This window comes from Staurois parvus, unplaced genomic scaffold (genome assembly GCF_062004578.1).
Source record: "Staurois parvus isolate SC_StPar_1 unplaced genomic scaffold, SC_StPar_1.0 ptg000189l, whole genome shotgun sequence".
Taxonomy (NCBI): Eukaryota; Metazoa; Chordata; class Amphibia; order Anura; family Ranidae; genus Staurois; species Staurois parvus.
Window position 1 is genome coordinate 629556 of NW_028317985.1, and position 18572 is coordinate 648127.

An 18572-nucleotide genomic window follows, 5' to 3' on the forward strand; every position below is an offset into this window, starting at 1 on the left:
CTCATTGCAACATATTGCAAGGTTCCGTCTTCCAGGGGCCAACAGCTCACCTGGTCAGAAATCTCATTGCAACATATTGCAAGGTTCCGTCTTCCAGGGGCCAACAGCTCACCTGGTCAGGACACTCATTGCAACTTATCTTTCAGTCTACTGAGTTATCACAGTCGCACAGGACGACAGACATTGAACAAATACACAGTCAGCAGAGATCCAATGGCAGGTTCGTTAAACAACGAACAACAACCTCCTCAATCCCCTACAGTCCGGCTTCCGTCCCCTACACTCCACCGAAACTGCCTTACTCAAACTCTCCAACGACCTGCTAACCGCCAAAGCTAATGGACACTATTCAGTGCTCCTACTCCTTGACCTCTCTGCGGCCTTCGACACAGTCGACCACCCCCTCCTCCTCAAAAAACTACACTCCCTCGGCCTCAGAGATTCTGCTCTCTCCTGGCTCTCATCCTACCTGTCACAACGCTCTTTCAGCGTTACCTATAATGCTACCACCTCCCCCTCACTCCCCCTCTCTGTTGGGGTCCCTCAAGGCTCTGTCCTCGGGCCCCTTCTCTTCTCCATCTATACCTCCTCCCTTGGCCAACTCATACACTCTCACGGCTTCAACTACCACCTCTATGCCGACGACACACAAATCTATCTCTCAACACCTCACCCCCTTGGTCTCAGCCCGAATCACACACCTACTGAGCGACATATCAGACTGGATGTCGCTCCACTTCCTTAAATTGAACCTCTCCAAAACCGAGTTTCTTGTCTTCCCCCCAGCCCGGACACCACCCCCCATTGATTTCTCCGTCACATCCGACAACGCTACCATCAAACCCGCCCTGCAGGCCAGAGTACTTGGTGTCATTCTGGACTCCAACCTATCCTTCCAGCCCCAAGTCCAATCTTTAACAAACTCGTGCAGACTCCACCTCCGCAACATCGCCAAAATCCGCACGTTCCTAACCCCAGAAACCACTAAACAGCTCATCCACTCCCTCATCATATCACGACTCGACTACTGCAACTCCCTCCTCACTGGCCTGCCTCGCCGCTGGCTATCCCCTCTTCAGTCCATCCTGAACACGGCTGCCAGACTCATTCACCTTTCCAACCGCTCTGTCTCCGCCACCCCCCTCTGCCAATCCCTCCACTGGCTTCCGATTGCGCAACGGATCAAATTCAAAATCCTAACGCTGACGTACAAAGCTGTCCACCATACTGCCCCGAACTACATCACTGACCTAATATCCAAGTACCGCCCAGCACGCACACTCCGCTCCTCACAAGACCTCCTTCTCTCTAGTTCCCTGGTCTCCTCCTCCCATGCCCGCCTCCAGGACTTCTCCAGGGTGTCACCCATCCTCTGGAACTCCCTGCCCCAACCCATCAGATTATCACCTACTCTCCTCTCCTTTAGGCGCACCCTGAAAACCCATCTCTTCAGGGAAGCCTACCCCACCCCCTGCTAACTTGCCTCCCTCCTCCACTCTTCCTACCACTCCATCCCCCACAGCTATCTCCTCCTGTGCCACCACCCCCTCCCTCCTAGATTGTAAGCTCGAAAGAGCAGGGCCCTTGATCCCCTCATGTTTTGCATTGTATTGGTATTGTTCTGTCACATGTTCTGTCTCCCTTTGTAATGTACAACGCTGAGCGAACTATTGGCGCTTTATAAATACTGTATAATAATAATAATAATAATAATAACAACCCCAGGCGAGAAATAAAAATTACCTGCCGCTCTTGATGACCTCTGGAAGCCGACAAAACTGGCGCCAAGGCTGGACAGAAACAAATCGTACAGTGGTATGTATAAAAAGTACCTACCGTACTCTCAGGGGTGCGCAAATCCCTTTTGGTCTGTCCCAGCCAGCCGCTCAGTCCCTCACGCGGCCTTCCATCGGTCACAACCTGGGGCCCCACGTTGGGCGCCAGCTAAAAAGGTTGGGAGAACCACAATCGGGCTCAGGGTAGGATTTCTGCTGCTGTTCCTAATTTTGAGATATGGATTGCGTGCACGCCGGAAAATAATTACACGGACAACTGTCCAGTACAACCACTTTCACATCATCTCATCTCTGTTTATTGCAGGGCGGTGCTTAACCTTTTATACATAGAAAACAATAGAGTACACGTCACTATTACGTATATACAGTCACATTCTGAAAGGCACATTTTGCTTGGTTGAAATATAGGAGAAATGTAGAAACTTGATGCTTGCTTCTCAACCCGTTATCTCTGTTCACTCCCCTTCACATTCCCAAAGTCTAAGTGAAATCATCTCAGTGCGAAGGGAGGGGTTGAGAGCATCGCTCTGAGCAAAACAAGTTAAGGAGGACTGCAAAGCCCAGCAGACAAAATATATATATATATACTCACAACACATATATTTAGAAATATAAAAAAGTATAAAAGTAAATATGTATAAAATGTATATTTTAAACAGAAAACAGAATAGGCATTTTACCAAATCCATCACAGACTGACTTGGGTAGATTCAACCTGCCCATACATGTTTAGAATCCCGGCTGAACCAGCTGAGATTTGAACCGTATATGGGCAGCTTTAGGGTGACATTCTCACAATCACTGTAAGGGGGGCAATTTTCCTTTGGACACCAGTATAAGGAGCTTTTCCCCAATAGACTCATCTTAGCAGGGGGTTCCACAAGACCTGACAATTTTCAAGGGCTTCTCTGGGGTAAAAAGGCTGCTGTAAATGGTTGGAAAAAGGGGAGACCGCAAATGTGTATATGTGAGACGAAAATAGAAATATAAGGCAGTTAGCATGCAAAATGTTGCAGCAAAAATGCCTTTCAGATAAACTATTACTGAAAATATATTCTCCATGAAAATACACTCTAGATTCCTTTTCAGCAAAACCCATTCCAGCAATCTTCAGAGCTTTAAGCACTTCCATTCTGAAGAGCCGATTCAACTCAAAGAACTAACAAAGCCAAGTGACTTCCTTTTTTTTTGCACACTGGGTGTTTTCATTCCTCTTCCCACAAACTTTGGTCTTCCGTCTGATCTGGAGGTTCTATTCAAGTGAAACCGAGCTGACTGCGTGCAACAATAACAATGCTATTAAACTGGAATACAATTGGGGATTTTTACCGCTAATCTAAAACTTGTGATAAAGAAGGGAAACTTCTTGGCAGTCAAGGACACTTCTTAAAGGTAAGCCAGTCTGTCCATTTCTCAAAAGTGTTCATGAAATACTTTAGGGTAGGGAGGGGGGGTAAAAGCAGGCGGTGGAGCTGTGTTTTACAGCCCCTTGACCTCCTGCCTAAACAAGAGCATGCAGCTGCTCAGGGCTGTACACATGCCACAGAATGTCACATTTGGTGGGCTGTACAGCCACTGAATGGGACCCAGTCAACGGCGGACTGACAACTCATGGGGCCCCCGGGCAATAGGGGATCATGGGGCCCCTGTGTCCTTGCCCAAACTCAAAAAAGACTATGAAAAAGGTACCAGGGGCATCTCATGGGGCCCCCTACTGACCCCGGGCCCTCGGGCAGTGCCCGAGTTTCCAAATGGTCAGTCCGCCCCTGCCCACCCAGCAACAATAGATCAAAGGATCAAAGTGAGAAACGTTGACAGCGCCTCTCCAGGAGTGATGAAGGAACAGTAGCGGTAGGTATCAGGTCTTTTTACCATTCAGATCTCTGCACTAATGGCAAATACTCAGCAGCTGCTCCTGCGCGGTTCCTGGTAGTCCTTCTCTTTGGCTTTTCCAGTATTAGTTTAGCCTCTATGTAGAAGCTGTGAACCGTTCATCATCCGATTCAACAGCGAGCGCTGCAGGGTGAAGTATTTTAAACGTCTGAACTGCAGCGATTATCCTGCCAAATCGACGGGACATCTGAGCGCTGAGGACGTCCAAACTGCCATAAACGTTTTTAATCGCCCCTCCGCATCTTCTCATCCTTTAGCTCGATGAAGAACATCAATGTGACATTTGACTTTTTCTAGTTCTTATGCCCTCTTATGCCCTCGAACTTTGTAGGGATGCCCCAGTTTTTTGCCAGCGAGATTGCTCAATGTTTTACATAATCAGAAGCGGCCCTGTGTTTGCTGGGAGCTTGAACAGAATGAGAGAGAGTATGGAAACCCTGACAATGAACTTCTGCTAGTCCAAAGTATGTGGATGGAAGGAGAAGGATCACCCCACCGACAAGCGAGAAGAGGGGAGCATGAGTCCCAGCCATTCTAGTGTCAGTCAATGCAAATGAAGGGACGGCCGCTGCTCAACCAGGGGCGGACTGACAACTCATGGGGCCCCCGGGCAATAGGGGATCATGGGGCCCCTGTGTCCTTGCCCAAACTCAAAAAAGCCTATGAAAAAGGCACCAGGGGCATCTCATGGGGCCCCCTACTGACCCCGGGCCCTCGGGCAGTGCCTAAGTTTCCAAATGGTCAGACCGCCCTTGGACCCAGTGATTGTAAACGCCCTCCCCCCCAGCTTTCTTGGCCCCCATGCCCTTTGAGTGCCCCCATAGCAAGCCGCTTGCTATAGGGCGAGGGTCAGCAACCAGTAGATCTTGGCCAGGTGACTGGTAGATCACGGTCAGGGCTTACTGACACGCCAATCCTAGAGCATCAAACGGAATGCAGTGCAGAGGGACTACTTGTAAAGCTGGAGCTGTAGTAGGGAGCAAGATCTGCATAAGCCTCCTCTGTAGTGCCGGCTTCTATGGTTGGTGGGTGTAGCAGCAGCCAAGCATGACCCATTCAAGTGAATGAGGCCGCTCTGCAAGTGCCCTGCAACCGTGTGCAGTACAGCAAACAAGGGGTTAAACAGGCAGCGGTGCTCAACCAACCCCAGGGGTCCAATGTTGAGGAATGGCCTTAGCCGCCATTCTGGTCACGCCCTCTGGTGCATTTTGCCCCTCCCACCGGGGTTTGGTCACAGAGGTAGACTCTGTGGCCAAGTCGCAGAGGGTGGGGCGAAACGCGTCAGGGGGGCTTGGAAAGAACTGCGGCTGAGGCCATTCCTCAACATTTCCTTAACCCCTTCATGCCTAAGGGTAAAACAAATCTTAAAGTGTTAGTAAACCCACAAGAGTAAGATCAGTCTGACAGAACATCGTGCCCTCCCCCGCTCTATACAAAACAAGAATACATTTGTTTTCACTGGAGTTGTCTGAAGTTCTTCCATTCTTTTTCTTATTTCATCAGTGAGGTTGGTAGTCTCTCTGTCAGCTGGGTGTCCAGAGATGACCATCATTTACACTGGATTTTCACAAGATAAATTACATCAGTGAGCTATTAAAGTGTTACTAAACCCACAACAGTACAATCAGTCTGTAGATGCAGTAAAGCATTCTTGTTATACTCACTGTGGAACCTAAGGGGTTAATCCTCTGCATTGTGTAAAAAGGATGTTTGCTCCTGTCTCTCTCCTCTTGTTGAAATGACCACCTGATACAGACTGAACTCATGGTCACATGCACATGCTCAGTTTGGTGTGTATTGCTAGAGAGGTTTTTATTTTTTATCTTGGGAGGGTATATGTGATCAGCACAGGGCCAATCAGCACTGTCCAGACAGGGGGTCAGGGGTTTCACATCCTCCTAGAGCAAAAAGAAAACTCCTCCTAAATGCTTTAACCAGTGATCTGCTGAAGTCACAAGACTGCTCTAACTGCTGATGAGAAAAGATATTTAGCAGTTTTTATTTACTAAAATAATAGCACTTCCATGTTCTGTGTACTGTGGGAGACAATATATAGTGAATGCAGGGTCCAGGGAGACCAGATATAGTGAATGCAGGGTCCAGGGAGACCAGATATAGGGAATGCAGGGTCCTGGGAGACAAGATATAGTGAATGCAGGGTCCAGGGAGACCAGATATAGTGAATGCAGGGTCCAGGGAGACCAGATATAGGGAATGCAGGGTCCTGGGAGACCAGATGTAGTGAATGGAGGTTCCTGGGAGACCAGATGTAGTGAATGCAGGGTCCGGGGAGACCAGATATAGTGAATGCAGGGTCCGGGGAGAGCAGATATAGTGAATGCGGGGTCCTGGGAGACCAGATATAGGGAATGCAGGGTCCTGGGAGACCAGATGTAGTGAATGCAGGTTCCTGGGAGACCAGATGTAGTGAATGCAGGGTCCAGGGGGACCAGATATAGTGAATGCAGGGTCCTGGGAGACAATATATAGTGAATGCAGAGTAGAGGGAGACCGGATATAGTGAATGCAGGGTACAGGAGACCGGATATAGTGAATTCAGGGTCCGGGGAGACCGGATATAGTGAATGCAGGGTTCAGGGAGACCAGATATAGTGAATGCAGGGTCCTGGGAGACCGGATATAGTGAATGCAGGGTCCTGGGAGACAAGATATAGTGAATGCAGGGTCCAGGGAGACCAGATATAGTGAATGCAGGGTACGGGATACTGGATATAGTGAATGCAGGGTCCTGGGGGACCGGATATACTGAATGCATTGTCCTGGGAGACCGGATATAGTGAATGCAGGGTACAGGAGACCGGATAAAGTGAATGCAGGGTCCGGGGAGACCGGATATAATGAATGCAGGGTCCGGGGAGACCAGATATAGTGAATGCAGGGTTCAGGGAGACCAGATATAGTAAATGCAGGGTCTCTGGAGACCAGATATAGTGAATACAGGGTCCAGGGTCCGGAGAGACATGATATAGTGAATGCAGGGTCCGGGAAGACCAGATATATTGAATACAGGGTCCGGGGAGACCAGATATAGTGAATGCAGGGTCCAGGGCCCGGAGAGACCTGATATAGTGAATGCAGGGTCTGGGAAGACCAGATATAGTGAATGCAGGGTCCGGGAAGACCAGATATAGTGAATGCAGGGTCCGGTTAGACCAGATATAGTGAACGCAGGGTCCGGGGAGACCAGATATAGGGAATGCAGGGTCCGGGGAGACCAGATATAGTGAATGCAGGGTCCGGGAAGACCAGATATAGTGAATGCAGGGTCCAGGGAGACGAGATATAGTGAATGAAGGGTCTGGGGAGACCAGATATAGTAAATGCAGGGTCCGGGGAGACTGGATATAGTGAATGCAGGGTCCAGGGGGACCAGATATAGTGAATGCAGGGTCCGGGGAGACCGGATATAGTGAATGCAGGGTCCGGGGAGACCGGATATAGTGAATGCAGGGTCCGGGGAGACCAGATATAGTGAATGCAGGGTCCGGGGAGACCAGATATAGTGAATGCAGGGTCCGTGGAGACCAGATATAGTGAATGCAGGGTCCGGGGAGACCAGATATAGTGAATGCAGGGTCCGGGGAGACCAGATATAGTGAATGCAGGGTCCGGGGAGACCAGATATAGTGAATGCAGGGTCCGGGGAGACCAGATATAGTGAATGCAGGGTCCGGGGAGACCAGATATAGTGAATGCAGGGTCCTGGATTTAGTACCACTTTAAAGTCTAAGCACAATTTTGCAACTTTGACATGTGTTAGCAAAACCATACATATCATCACAACTACTTTGTCCATCCAGGTGGATTATACCTTGGTTTGTTTTTTTTTCAGAACAAAATGAGCTTTCATTTGGTGATAAATGGTAATAGATATCTCCTGATTTTTTTTATTTTCAAAGGAAAACCATCTTTTTTCAATTTAGCTTATTTAGTATATTTCTTGCTACTACCATAACCAACCACCAAAGAACAACCCGCAGCGATACCACATATTTGTATGTTGTTGTTTGTACCCATAGTACGGCCCATAGTACGGCCCATAGTGCGCATTTTGCTTTTTTTTTATTCATCCTGCCACTAACCGACACTGATACTAATTTAAAAATGTAAAAAAAAAATCCTGACCCAAAAAAATACTGACCCTGACCCTTGACCCAAACACTAACCATGGCACTGTCCTAGATCAAACCTTGATCTAGGTATTTTTATTTTATTTATTTTTTATTATTATTTTTATTTACAAACACTTTTTTTTCCTCTTTAAAAGGAGAGAGAGAGATACAATGCATTTCTTCTCCATTCAGAGAGAGAAAACAAGGGGGGCAGGTTTCACAGTGAATGGTCACTGTCAGGGGTGGACTGACAACTCATGGGGCCCCCTGGCAATAGGGGATCATGGGGCCCCTGTGTCCTTGCCCAAACTCAAAAAAGCCTATGAAAAAGGTACCAGGGGCATCTCATGGGGCCCCCTACTGACCCCGAGCCCTCGGGCAGTGCCCGAGTTTCCAAATGGTCAGTCCGCCCCTGGTCACTGTAATATCCAGTCAGAGGCTTAGAAGGGCCAATAAGGGGCCGTTTGGATCAGCCAGCCCCCCAACTAGGAAGGCACAGAGAAGCCATACTTTCAGTGTATTGAAAGTTTTTTAAAAGGAAAGCTGACAAACTGCATAGGGATTAGGAATGAGCTAAGCGCACCTGGGTTTGATTCAGGGAGGTTCGATCATGCATATGAAAAATGTGGATGCCGAATCCAAACCAGATTGAAGTCAATAGGAGCTGAATCTGTCAAATAACTTTTCTCAATTTGTAAAGCTAATAGCTAAGGCTTTGGCAAAAAAATGCTTGTGGGGCTGGGCACTGCCCCAGGACACATGTAACAAAGCAAAAAAAGAATAAAAATTTAAAATAGCTTTGCAGTGAGCAGTGAATGTAATAATGCTGAAAGTACATTAAAAATGCACTGTTCTTGTAAAAAAAAAAAAAACCTTCGTGGGGTTCCCTAAACCTGCCTATGAATTTTCAAATCTCTACCATGTAAACAAGTATTATAGCAAAATGACATTTAAAAAAGGAAAAAGGTGTAACACATACCAGACCCTCATGTGTTTTGCTGGCACAGGGATGCACAGGTGTTGTGTAGGTCCCCATGCCGGTTTCCCATTGTTGTCTATTGGGACACAAAGCTTCCCAGACTCATCTGCTGTGTCCAAAAATGACATCCATGTGGGCGTGGGTGTGTGCATAGGGTGAGTTCAGCTCTGTACCCCTCTTTTTTTGTATCAGCATGAGTCTTGGTCATTGGAGGACAGGCAAGCTGAGATCCCAGTACAGCCAGAAAACTGACCACATTGAGGTGGATGTGCTCTCATGCCTAATGTGGTCAGTCTGAAATAGGAAAGCAGAGGGACTGGCAGGAACACCGGATATTTCACACAAAGAAAGCAATATAAAGAAAACAGGATACTTTATTTTTATGCATTCTTTATTTATCATGTAACACAGATTATAAATATATATATATATATATATAATCAGGTTATGCAAAAGAGCATCAATAATGTATCGATAAGTCAAGGCACATAAACATAACCAAGTTATCAACATTACACTTTAGGTGGGTGCACAAAAAAATGTAATAACGGGTGAAAAAAAAACCCATAGAGATAATAGACCCACTCAGAATAGATATTTTGAGGAAAATCATCAAATAGGGAGAAGTTAAAGAATTCTTTTACGAATACCAGTGAATCTTGATGATACAGTCAGTCTTCAGCGAGATAGACAGTTCTTAGCGGGGTAACATTAAGATAGGGTTCTACTGAAATCAAATGTCTATGATGAGTGTTGTATATCAATATATGGGGGGAAGAAACACAAAAAAGGAGAGAAAACCCAAGAGCGGGCAAGTTAGAACCAGTGTGGGAGGAAAAAACAAGCAGAGAAGAGTGGTGGGTGGGGGTGGGGGGAGAAGAAGGAGAGGATACTTCTTATCACAAGTCAGTGGTGTCCCTAAGGTTGGTGTCACCCGGTGATGGAACACTTGGTGACACCCCCTCTGACGATCCCCACAGGATGGATCGGATCTGTGGATTGAGCATAATGGATCGGAGTCCTATCCATTATCCTCCCCAATCCCCAACCGTTGGCTTGCTTTAACACTTACTTTTTTGTGGAGCTCGTGCAGAGATCAGTTAACCCCGTATAGGTTTCAAGCTGATGATCCCCGCAGGATGGATCGGATCTGCAGATTGGGGAGGATAATGGATCGTACTCCGATCCATTATGCTCAATCCGCAGATCCGATCCATCCTGCGAGGATCATCGGCTTGAAACCCCCCGCACCTGCCTAGGGACACGCCTGTCACAAGTACATGGTAACACAGACATACATTAGGAATATGAAATTTTGGGGTAACATGCAAGTTATTAGGGCCTATTTTAAAGGTGGGGTGCTTAAAGTGGAGCATTCACTTTTTACCAACCTGCTGTTCTTTAAGATGCACTTAGGCACAAATAGTGTGCAACTAACCCCCCCCAATCCACATAGATAAAATAAAAGTTAGGCATACACCAATCAGGCCTATTATCCCTGAATAAAACTAGACATGTGCATGCCGTACATTTTCTTTATGTTTCTTTTCATATGTATGTATGAGTTCATTGAAGAATTTCATTTCTGCATATTCGTTATGTTGAACTGAATAATTTTGTTATATTCAGCATTTGTTTTAATATACGTTGGTCCGGGGGGATTAAAAAAAATGTAGCATTTTTTTATTCGAGATTGTTATATATTTTGGGTGGATTTGGTATTCATATATTGAAACTTTTTAGAAAGATTCTGTAAGGAAAACCAGATTCCCAGCACCAGAAAACCAGTGTGTGGGCCTGTAGCACGCGCACTTGGTGTCTAGAGGCCTATTTATACTGCTCTGTCACTATGAGCGGTTGCTGAATGGTCTTCATCTTGTTCCTGTGTTCCATTTCAGCCAACTCTCCCTGATTAAAAATGTCCTCCTGATAGCCGATTTTACATTGCTCTTCATTTTAATGAGAATTGGACAGTGGCAAGACCCCTGTACAGTGCTTGGCCAAAAGCAGCAATGCATTTTTAATAAACCAAGAGAAAGGATCAAATGGTTAGCACTTCTGCCTGGCAGTACGAATCCCAACCATGGCACCACCTGCCTGGAGTTTGCATGTTCTCCCTGTGCCTGCGTGGGTTTCCTTCGGGTACTTCAGTTTCCTCCCACACTCCAAAGACATGCTGGAAGGTAATTGGCTCCTGTCTAAATTGTCCCTAATATGTGTATGTATGAATGTAAGTTAGGGACCTTAGATTGTACACTCCTTGAGGGTTAGGGACTGATGTGAATGTACGGCGCTATGTAAGTATCTGTAATAAATAATAATAAAACTGGTGACAATGTACTTATTGCTTTCTCTGCCCCCTGTCCTAGTGACAGCACCATCCTCCATTTTTTTTGTACGGGTATCATATGGACAAGCCCCCATGTGGTCACAGACAGAAAAACCTAAATGTAATAGGTAAAAGAGATATATACGTGTACTAGGTCAAAGAGATATATACGTGTACTAGGTCAAAGAGATATGTACGTGTACTAGGTCAAAGAGATATATACGTGTACTAGGTCAAAGAGATATATACGTGTACTAGGTCAAAGAGATATGTACGTGTACTAGGTCAAAGAGATATATACGTGTACTAGGTCAAAGAGATATGTACATGTACTAGGTCAAAGAGATATGTGCGTGTACTAGGTCAAAGAGATATGTACATGTACTAGGTCAAAGAGATATGTGCGTGTACTAGGTCAAAGAGATATGTACATGTACTAGGTGAAAGAGATATGTACGTGTACTAGGTAAAAGAGATATGTACATGTACTAGGTCAAAGAGATATGTGCGTGTACTAGGTCAAAGAGATATGTGCGTGTACTAGATCAAAGAGATATGTACGTGTACTAGGTCAAAGAGATATGTGCGTGTACTAGATCAAAGAGATATGTACGTGTACTAGGTCAAAGAGATATGTACATGTACTAGGTCAAAGAGATATGTGCATGTACTAGATCAAAGAGATATGTGCATGTACTAGGTCAAAGAGATATGTGCATGTACTAGGTCAAAGAGATATGTGCGTGTACTAGGTCAAAAAGATATGTACATGTACTAGGTAAAAGAGATGTGTACTAGGTAAAAGAGGTATGTATGTGTAATAGGTCAAAAAGATATGTACATGTACTAGGTCAAAGAGATATGTACATGTAATAGGTCAAAGAGATATGTACGTGTACTAGGTCAAAGAGATATGTACGTGTACTAGGTCAAAGAGATATGTATGTGTACTAGGTCAAAGAGATATGTATGTGTACTAGGTCAAAGAGATATGTACGTGTACTAGGTCAAAGAGATATGTACATGTAATAGGTCCAGGGGCGGACTGACCATTTGGAAACTCGGGCAGTGCCCGAGGGCACGGGGTCAGTAGGAGGCCCCATGAGATGCCCCTGGTACCTTTTTCATAGGCTTTTTTGAGTTTGGGCAAGAACACAGGGGCCCCATGATCCCCTATTGCTCAGGGGCCCCATGAGTTGTCAGTCCGCCCTTGAATAGGTCAAAGAGATATGTGCATGTACTAGGTCAAAGAGAGTGCTAACTGAAAATTCCTTAAGAGTCCAAAGCCTTTATTATTCATCTGGTTGCAATAAGCAGGGCAAAAGTAAATCAATGCGTTTTTGGGGGCCACACAATCCCCCTTTATCAAGGCTGAGGGAAATAGCAGAATTCTAAATGGACTCAAACATAGGCCTAAGCACACTGATGTTCATTGTGGATTGTGTGGTCCCCGAAATGTGTTGGCTGTCCCTTACCAGTTTGTAGGCAGGTGCCTATTGTATACTGTCACTTTATTGTGTTTGAAATGCGGGTCAGCACTGTAGCTAAGTGGTTAACACTTGCATCTAGCAGCACTGGGGTGGTCGGTTTGAAACCCAGCCATGCCTGGAACTTGTATGTTCACCCTGTGCCTGTGTGGGTTTCCTCCCACATTCCAAAGATCTGCTGGTAGGTTAATTGGCTCATGTCTAAGTATATGTAAGTTAGGGACCTTAGACTGAAAGCTCCTCGAGGGAAGGGACTGATGTAAATGTACAATATATATGTACAGTAAAGCTCTGTGTAAATTGATGGCGCTATATAAGCACCTGAAATAAATAAATTGTAAGATGATTTTGGTGTAATCTTACTTTAAATATTCTGGATGATTGCTGCAGTGGTCGGGTTGTGACACATTTCCCCTTAGACTTAGCTCATTGACACCTTGTGCAATACTCTTGTGCATCATGAACATTACAAATTCACATCAGCCATTGGCACCACCATAACCTTTTCCTCATTATTTTGTGTTTCCAACCTCTGCTGCCTATGCAGCCAATGGAATGGTATTCAGCTGCATGAAAAAAGAACCCAGAATAATGTCTTTACAATGGCATCATTTGTCCTCACATTTTCATCTCTAGGAACTGGGACATAGCTGAAGATCTCACTCAGCTGGACTATTTTTCATCAAAAGACATCCGTAGAAAAGGCTGTTGAAAAAGCCAGTCATTCAAACGTCAAACAGCAGTTGAGTAACAAAAATTTTGAGTAAAAACTAAAGTGTATGTAAGTCTTAACAAAAAAGTTAAGACTCATAAAAAAACTTTGTTGATTCTGGCAGAAATATGGTGAGCTGATAATGTCCTGTGCTCTCTGCATGTGCTGATTGCAATGAGTTATATTGTTCCCAACTCTCCCTATGAACTACCAGGGTGTTAGACCCCCTCAGGGCTAAGTCCTGCCCGTTGGGTTCCTGGCATCCAGTCTTTCAATTATTTCCACTATAATGGGATATAGAATTACAAGTGGGTGGGGCTAAACAGGGAGTCCTGGGCTGGAGTGCGACCAAAGGAGTACTGTATTCAGCTGTCACAGTGGGCCATTATTAATGGTGTGTCATGACCTGTGAGCATCTTGTTGGGAAGACTTACCCTTGAGAATGGGAGTACTAGAGAGAATGGAGAAAGAACATCTGAATGTTGGGGTAATGAAACAATGGATCCTTTTCATATAGTGATATCTTGTAACACCGTGGTTAAAATGGTTTACTACTTACAGTAAATAAAGAAGAGAAGGAAGATGTTCATTTATTTATTATTCTGTTTAATTGCTATCATTTGGAGTAAAGCCTGGAGGACCTCACTTTGGTGGTCATCCCACCCAAAACTGATTTTTCAACTGGGTCTAGTTTGTGGTGATAGATCGTAGACTGAACGATCCTGAAGAGCAAGGGGGGAACACGTGGCCTTCCAAGTGCATGGGTGGACAAAACCTGTCTTCACGTAGGGTCAGTGTGGTCACTTTCTATGCCTTTGGAGTTCCCATCTTGGGTATTCTGTGGGGTTTGCAGGCCGAATCAGTTGGATGAATCGGTAAGAGGAGTCAGCAAAAAAAAGTCTTCCGGTGGTCCAGTCGGAAGAGGTGCCTGAAGTGGTTATTCTAAGGATTGACACAAGCCGTCTGCTTTATTGAAAACTCCATTTACTTTATTTCACCATCATGACTTTAAATTGCCACTTCCTTGGTTTAAGGTGATAAAATTGGTGTCTAGTATCAGCTGGTATTTGTGTTGCACTTGGGAAACATTCTTTATCGGCCATCTAGTTGGATCACATATCCAGTTGGATGACATCACTGCTACAAACTGTACACTTCACCGAGTGGTCAATAAATATTTCCCAAGTGACACACACTACTAACTGATACTAGGCACCAATTTTATCACCTTTAGCTCAGGAAGTGGCAATTTAAATCCACAAAATGTGTTTCCTGAAAAGTTAATTGGATGTTTCAAAAAAGCAGTGGACTCATGCCAATCCTTAGAATAAACACTTCTGGCACCTTGCTGATTAGACCACCAGCAGGCTTTTTTGCACTGACTCCTCTTACCGATAACATTCCCAGGTTTGATCACCCATTGTGGCTTTTAGAAAGGGATCTCCAGCCTACTTCTTGGATTTTCAATTAATTCCTTATAATTGGGAATGCAACAAGTAATGGGAGCATGCAAGGCCTCGTTACTGGAGAGTAGGAACTTTCTGTCACATACCTTGATGGGAACCTGAGATGGGGAAGACTGGCCTCTATTACTGCCGCAGTCCAAGCACCCCTGCATATTGGGACAAAGAATACAGTGATGATGGAATGGCATAAGTGCTGATGGATGATGATGTCAAAGATGTCACCGCGACTCCTAAGCACTGTCATCTCATGGATGGAGGTGCTGGTTACTGGAGAGAATTCAGGAATAAGGCAGGGTTGGAAAAAATCAGGCAAAACAGTACCAAGGTAGGCAGAGATTCAGGGACAGACAATGTTAACAATGTGTGGCCAGTAAAATACCAGAATGAAAAATAGAATTCAAAATTTGGAAACAAGTCAGTCAGGAGCAGAACAATAGACAGCGGAGAGCCTCAGAAGTGTCAGGAAACAAGCCAGGTCAGTATTGGAAGATCAAGATGACATGCAAAATAGAAGGTCACAGATTATAGCTGAAGATCTTTCAGCACTGGAGTAGAGCAGGTTTCAACCTTAAATTGCCCTCTTGGCACCACACCTAGCAATGAGCATGGATGCCCTCGTGCATCATGCACAATACTGTGAGCATAACTATGCACAAGTACATACACAAGGGCTCACAAAAGAATCCGGTTATGTGGGCTGGCTTAATATTCCTGAGAATTTCAGTGTGGTACCTAAAGGCCATAAGGGATGTAATCATTACACCAAACTTCAGGTCAGCACACTTAGCCAAACTACATCCCGCAGCACTCAGTGGACCATCTAAACGGAGTGCCTAAGATTCAACCCCATCTCTCTATAGACATGGACTGGCTTTCACCCATTAGTCTTACATTCCAACAAAGCTCATATATCCTCTACTCATCTCTTGACCCTTCTCAGGACCCCAGCCATGAGATGTGTGCTGTGGTCACTTTTGGATGGCTGTAGCACCCTACTTCTGGCCGAACCTCCATCCCCAAACCATCACTCACTCTATATAACAAAGATTTCTTGGAAACAAGCTTGGAAACTGTTACTGACATCTTCCTTTAAAAGTAATGTTACTCAGAGGTGGCTGATGCATCACTTATTATCCAACAGGCTGTTTCCTCAAGAGTCTTTTCAATCATCCCATTACACAGGATAGCCCTTAGGGAGACCGGTCCCCTCTCTGTGTTCTCCCCAGGATGGGGAACTTCATCAATCAATCACATGTCAGCCCAGGTTATTTTGTATCACTCCTCCCAACAGCCATCACAATTTCTCCTCATTGAAGTTAGCTTGTCCTCTAATTGGAGAAGAGGACCACTATTGTTGCACCATGGTGTGAGAATTGGGGGGCAAACTTTTTAGGCAAAGTAAAGATGGAAAATATTACACAATCATTACAGCTTCTCAACCTGGACAATTTTCACACAAAAAACTTCAGAGATAGCTGCTTCAGCACCCCTTACAACAACTCTAAGGTGGGCAACAAGAGAGCCAGAAGGTAAGATGGGGGATCGCAACTGCAGCCTTTAGAGTTAAAAGAAGCAATGGTTTGGCTCTGCATTTCCACTTCTGTTCACCTGTTATGGCTTTTAGAAAGGGCTCCTCAGTCTACCTCTTGGATTTTAAATTAATTCTTTATAAGGGAAAATACAACAAGGAGTGGGAGCATGTAAGACCTAATTGTTGAAGAGTAGGAAACTTTCAATGTCGTCCCTGAAAGTCATATGTAAGTGAAGATAATTACATCTTTTGAACTTGGACCATTTTCACACATGAAACTTCGGGGATGATCACATTAGCACCCCTAACAACCACCCCAAGGTGGGCAGCAAGAAAGCCAGCAAGTAAGATGAGGGATCCAACCACTGCAGCCTTTATGAGTTAAATTGTTCACCTACAACCTGCTACATTATGAATGCATCCTTGAGAACCTCACTTTGTTGGGCAGCCCACTCAAAACTGACATTTCAACAGTTTAAGGAGCGTAATACCATTTACTGGTCTCATATATCTCTCAAACAATATGGTGTTTCAATCTCTGAGCCTTTAGAAAAGGCTTGCAGTCTGCCTCTTGAATCTATAATTCATTCTCCATAATGGGAAGTGCAACCAGGAGTGGAAGCATGTAATAGTGGATAGCAAAAGAGTTAAGAAGGCAGTACATGAACTGCAGACTTTTTAGAAGAAGAGATGGTTTGACTGCTGGATTCTATCTATAACTGAATTATCACATGTAGCACCCTCCTAGGTAGGTGCTAGGTTTAGATAGACAGATTTAGTATGTGTTTTGATAGGTAAATGTAGTTGTCATACTGTAGTCAGGGTGGCTGTGATTGTTTGTTAGCTAAAATCATAGTTTGCTCACTGTACTCAGTGAAGCTGCATTCTGCTAGTCAGGTCTGCTCAGTCTGTTCAGCTGCTGCCGGTCTGATAGCTTCCTCTGCATCCAGAGAGCTTGAGAAATTTTTGGATGTTAGGTGTGGAGCTATACAGATAGCACCATGAATATTGATACCAGGGGCGGACTGACCATCTGGAAACTCGGGCACTGCCCAAGGGCCCGGGGTCAGTAGGGGGCCCCATGAGATGCCCCTGGTACCTTTTTCATAGGCTTTTTTGAGTTTGGGCAAGGACACAGGGGCCCCAGGATCCCCTATTGCCCGGGGGCCCCATGAGTTGTCTGATTGATACAGCCCTGGCCTATTGTAGAGTGGCAGTCCCTGATGACATTCTGGGAGACTGTAAATATTCAGTGAGAACACTGAGCTTGGGGTCTTTTCTTGGAGAGGATTAGTCCAGCTTGGAGGGGGCATGCTGCCCTCCCTGGCAATGCTGCTATGTCTGCTGTCGTGAGGCCTCAGGTTGGAGACCTGAGGGCCCGGATGCTGAGGTCCTGGAACTAAAGAGAGCTGACTGAAGGGGATCTGTCCACTGAAGATCTGGTCTAGTATCACTGGAGTAAAGTGTTTCTTGGAAGTTGGAAGGAGGCAACCAGCTGTCATTGGGCCTTGTGTGAGTACAGACACTTCTTAAAGATCTTGGGCCCCTTTGTGCCTTTGTCACCCCTCTGGTGCTAGAGTCAGCTGTGGATCTAGTAAAGGAAACACTGGCTGGTGTTTGGAAGAGTTCTATCTAGATAATCTTCTACTTAAAGGGATTCTGCTCTCGTGGCTCTAAGAAAGCAGGTTACAGCTAACTATCACTACTACTTTAAAGCTGATGTCTACTTTTTGCTACAAGCACAGACTTTTTTATAGCTTGTCCTGATAAACACCTAAGTCCTCAAGTGTACATAGTTCTTGTTTTTGGAGGATGCTACCTAATTCCCTCAAACCTATCCAACTTCTCCAAAAAAAAACCCACCAAAAAAAAAAAACGCCCTAGGACTTTCTTTAAAGAAAATGCGTGAAAAAGAATCTTTGACTGGGTGAAGATTGTGGGGAGACCAGGGCAATGTTCCTGCGGCTCCTACAGGAGTAGCGCTACACAGATTAATGTGAAATGACCCTGAACCAGGGACAGAACACCCCCAAGTATCCATATTGCCAGGTGACAATTGAATTTTTTTGGCAAATTTAGAAAATCATAGCAGCTACATATTAAACAGGAAAGGTAATTTTCCTAGTAAAAATGACAAAACAGCTCATGTACAGTAGCAATTATATATTCCATCTTTTCTTCAACAACAGTGGAGCTTTCCTTTTACAGGATAATTGTAGGTTGTGAAGTGCCGCGGCTATTTAGTA

General features: G+C 45.1%; 1 long non-coding RNA gene across 1 annotated transcript in view; it reads left to right on the forward strand.

The window, feature by feature from the left end:
• Window positions 1-3012: 3012 nt before the first annotated feature.
• LOC149461986 (uncharacterized) overlaps window positions 3013-18572 on the forward strand; it is a 40520-nt gene continuing 24960 nt past the window's right edge. The window contains exon 1 of the long non-coding RNA XR_016312741.1: window positions 3013-3188. This is a non-coding gene — a long non-coding RNA (uncharacterized LOC149461986). The remainder of the gene's footprint in view (window positions 3189-18572) is intronic.